This window comes from Aethalodelphis obliquidens, unplaced genomic scaffold, assembly GCF_003676395.1.
Source record: "Aethalodelphis obliquidens isolate GAN/ISIS:26980383/991018 unplaced genomic scaffold, ASM367639v1 scaffold54, whole genome shotgun sequence".
Taxonomy (NCBI): Eukaryota; Metazoa; Chordata; class Mammalia; order Artiodactyla; family Delphinidae; genus Aethalodelphis; species Aethalodelphis obliquidens.
This window is the reverse complement of record NW_020837998.1, coordinates 11,567,184-11,572,038: the sequence shown is the minus strand read 5'-3', so window position 1 is coordinate 11,572,038 and position 4,855 is coordinate 11,567,184.

The window sequence follows — 4,855 nt, the reverse complement described above, 5'->3', positions numbered from 1 at the left end:
CAGCATTTGAGTGTGGAAGCTATTTAATACCAATTACTTTTCTGTTTCCAACTATGGCCATGGCCTTGAGTAAACTATTTAATATACTTGCCTTTATTTTCCCATTTTAAAAGGAAGAATGAGTCTATTTTTATATCAAAGGAAGGCATTGAGAATCAGTTGACTTAAAGGAAAAAATTTAGACGTATAAACAGAAATATGAAAGATATAAATATTACATATATCCTTGTGTGTATATTTGTACACATAATATTTCTATATCTCAATTTAATTCTATTGTGATAATGCTTATATTAAAGTTCATAACTTAATGCTGCAATGAAACCTCCTTAATATTCATCTAAGGTATAGGTACATGTAACTTGTTACATTATGTATTTTGTTACCATAGTTTTACATAATCATTTTTTGGGAAAATATAATTTTAAAGTAGTTGAACACACTTTTTATTATTTAAATTTTTGATGATCTCAGGGCAAAGGGGAGTGAGTAGAAGTATAGATGAGCCAAGAGGGCTATTGAAGTTTTGGGGGGCTGGGTGATTGGAGCACTATTCCCTCTATTTCTGCATATGTTTGATATTTTCTAAGAAAAAGTTCACATAACTTTAAAAATATTATGTTCGGTAACATAACCTAATTTTTTAAATGCTTAAAGTTTGAATACACTCATGAAGCTAACAGTATTTACAGATGATGATTTTGAAAAACACAATTATTACATCCCATGGGGAAATAACAAGCTTTAATAAGGACTAGCAAGAGACTCTGATTTAAAGAGTTAGTAAAATGTTGAAAATTGGTATGATAATTTTGCATATGTTATATGAAGTGGCTTCTAGAAATGAGCACATTTTAATTTCAATATCATGGAAGGAGGAAAAAGAATCACTTTCAGTGTTTTTCAGCTTAGCTCCATAGAAAGCAAATCAATGTTTCACTTAGAAGAGATGGGAAAACCAACATCTTTTGACTTCCTAATTCTGCTGGGTGTTGCTATGATTTCACAATGCTAGCTACTTATTTCAAAGTTTGGTTTTGACCTCATATTTTATATACACAAATAGCTTTTCAGTTCCAAAGTAAAAATTGTGAAATTATCTGATAGATGAAAACAACCTCACCAATAGAACTGTAAGTAGCAACAAAGAAAAGTAGATAAATACTTGTTTTCCATTTAGGTCTCAGGGTTTCCAAAGCACATGAAGGAGAAAAAGTGAAAGGCCCTAAATAGTTGCCCCCTAGTCACCGGCAGACAGAAGAACAGAACTTGTTTCATACTTCTGAATGGTAAGCTTATTTTTGAATATAGAATGGAATGTCCATAAGAATTTGGTAGCATACTCTTAGAGAAGGTATTAAATTATCATTATGGGAAAAGACTTGAAGTTTAAAGTTACTGCAGGGAAAATTCATTCAATAAATAGTGCCCACTCTGAATCTGTGAATATTTGAATACATTTTGTAGGATTTCTTTTTCAAAGACACATTTTTACTCTTTACTGAAGTGTAATAAACATCCAGAAAAATGCACATAGCATAATATTTTAATGCTGTTTGGTTTACATTCCAATCAAGAAAAATAAAAATTTAAGCTGATATATTGTATAAATGCAGTTAAGTATAACATGATCAGTCTCTGGTAAATTCATTTCATTTCGAATGTCCCTCCTTTTTCCCCTGCTTCCATCTCTCTCTCCTGTCTCTCTTCCTTTTCTCCTCCCTTCTTTCCATTAACAGACATATTTTAAGTCTTACTGTATGCCTGGCACCACACAAGGCATTAGGGATAAAGCAAAGAACAATACAGACATGTTTCATGTCCTCACAGATTTTCCAGTCTAGTGGAACCAGCAGACAAATAAACAGGAGAAAGAAAGAAGAGGTAAAAGGGGAAATCCATTATGCTATGAGAGCACATAAGAGGTGAATTTTCCCTTTCCCTGGTCATTAATCCTTTTTAGTGAGCCCAAAGTGAATCCCTTTGTCTTTAAATCTTACAGTCTATATCGTATTTATATATGCTTTTCTAACAATAATAGCTCAAAGTATGCTTCTCACTTCCCTCTTCACACCAGGCACCTACCCCCACATTATAGTTCGATTTCCTGGTACCCAGCACTGAAATGTTTTATTTTTACTGGTTCCTCTAAAAACCCAAGAATAGCACCTATTATTTTTAATCAACTAAGCCACTAACATATAAGTAGCAGAATCTCTAGGTAACTGTTGCTGAATCTCAAGTGGGTATTCTAAAATGTGAGTAGAAGATCTGTGGGCTTGTGTACTTTTGATTTCTACGTGCTTTCTTCTGTTTGGCATTCCTGGATAGGACTGGTAAGTCATTCTTGACAATTTCTACTATGTCATAGGTTATTAAAACTCTCCTTTCTCCTTTCATTTTCAAATCCAACTTCACTCTAGTGATCCAAATCTCTGCTTGTGTTGGATCTTACATGGAGAAACTTACAACATTCATTCAAGATTACTTTCCATTCTGAGTCCCGTAAAAAGACATGCACATATAATAGCTCTCCGATAAAAAGTTGTGACTTCTATTTAATAAGACTCCTACATGCAACATTTTGAATTATAGTTTTATGTGTCATTCTTGTTACTGTGATTTCTATAGAAATGTATGTAGTTGGAGCAATAAAACATTGATAGTGGAGATTGTTTACTTTCATTAAAATATATAAATAATATTAGAAGTCTACTGAATCACAAGATGGAGGACTTAGATTCTAGTCCTGTTGAAGCCACTTACTACCAAATTGCTGTAGTGTTCCCTGGGCTTTTGTTGCGCTATCTGTAAAAAGAGATACTTGCATTCCCTACAAGGAACATACCTCTGCTACTTATCTCACATGGTTGTTATGAGGCTCCAAAAATATGATGAAGACTTTTGGAATTGCTTTTAAAAACTGAAAAGCACAATACAAATATAAGATGGAACTTTTATTCTACTATTAAACTTAGGCAGTTGACTTTTACTGTCATTACTGTTTTTGTAACACATTTTTGCTTTAAAATATGACAAATCAAACACTCATAAGATAGAGCTCACAGTCAATTCCGGATTCCAAGCAAAACATTTCTTTTCGTTAATTACAGTACTATTTTTATTCAAGTCGGGATAACTTGTTTTACTCTCCGTGTGAACTGAAAAAAATTAAATACCTACACATTTAGGGTGTCTTAGCCCCATCCTGTGATCTTGCACATTTCCCTTTGAATTTAGCACTTACTTTTTGAATGAAATTAACTTGAAATAGTATTTTTGATGCCAAAGTTTTTAAAAAGCATTGTAGGATAGTTCATTTAAATATTCAGTTTTGTTCTTTGCACTATGGGAGAAAACAACTTAATAAAACTGGCTTGCCAGTACCTTTAATTCTCAATCCAACCAAACATCATGAGGAAGACGTCCTCTGGGTAATCAGAAGAATGTGATAGTAGAGAGTAGAAACACCAGCACACAGTAGAAAGGAAGAGCCTGGCCTGATAGGGCTTGAAGCTTATACTTGTTCTGCTCCTCCTTGAGCTATAAGACTCCCCAGGTCCTTATTTCATAATATGTAAATTTAGGGGTGTGGATGCAGTGGCCATACAATTCTGCAGTATTGTGTCTATCCTTCTGGAAAGTAGTTGGCTAAAAGTCAACAGGCCCAGGCAAGTGTTACCCTTAGAAAGTTCAGCTCCAATTAAGAAGAAATCTTAATTTGTTACCAACAGAGATAATTTATGGCCATTCCCCTAAAAATATTTGTGTGGGTGTGGGGGGGTGTATGTGTGCTACTGGGTAATATAGATATACTTTATATAACAGGATTTCCAACCTAAAAATCAATTATCATAAATTCATTTCTACAAAATGATTTCACTTAATATTACAGAAATGCCTACTGTGTTATTTCCACTATAGCCACCACCTGGAGCTCCCAGTATAATAATAAAACTTGGATTTTGAGAGTAACTAGCACTTGATTTGGCTCAACAAATATAGTTATCACTATATCAGTTCCCAATGATATCATTGTTATAGACCAGAGAAAGGAAGGGAAGAGAAGGGAAGAGAAGGGGAGAGAAGGGGAGAGAGGGAAAGAGGGAGAAAGGGAGAGAGAGAGAGAGAGAGAGAGAGAGAGAGAGAGAGAGAGAGCGATCTCTAGAGATTAAAAGAAAGAAAGCAAATCTTGGGCATGAGGTTTTTCTAAAGATCCTGACATTAAAGAAGTCTCTTTTTCTGGTTTGAGATGGTAACCAACTTAGAGCTGATTAGCATCTTGGTGAGAAGTAGGATGGGAGGCACAAATTCACTGGCCTGAGATCCAGAAGACCAGAGCTCTAGCTCTGCCATAAATAAAAGTTTTGTGTAAATCACCTCTTTTCCCTGGACCCCGATTTTCTTTCCTGTGAGGTGCAGAGGGTGAACTAAATGATCTCTAAAAGCCCTTCCATTTTGAACATTCTACAAATGACTTAAGAAAGAAGATCCTGTAAAGAAGAGGTTTGTGGATCTTCATGGATGACTCATCCCTCTGAGTTAATACTAAAACAGTGCTTCAACTTAGTACTTTGTTAATGCTGGTCGTTTCAGTTGTATAACTAAATGTGTTACAGAGTGAAGTGAGGATGAAATAAAAGAACTGGAACCTGAAGTTGCTCTTTTACCATCAACTCCTCATAGAAGGATCGACAGATGCCTTGCTTCACTCCCACATTTAAACTTTTCTGAGATGTTTTATTTAAGGAATCCTGTATACTTCAAAGTGGTCTCTCACAGTACTGTCAAGTAAATACAAATTCTTCCTGGATTCTTTCCTGCCTCTTTCTGCATTATTTCTCATTCCATACAG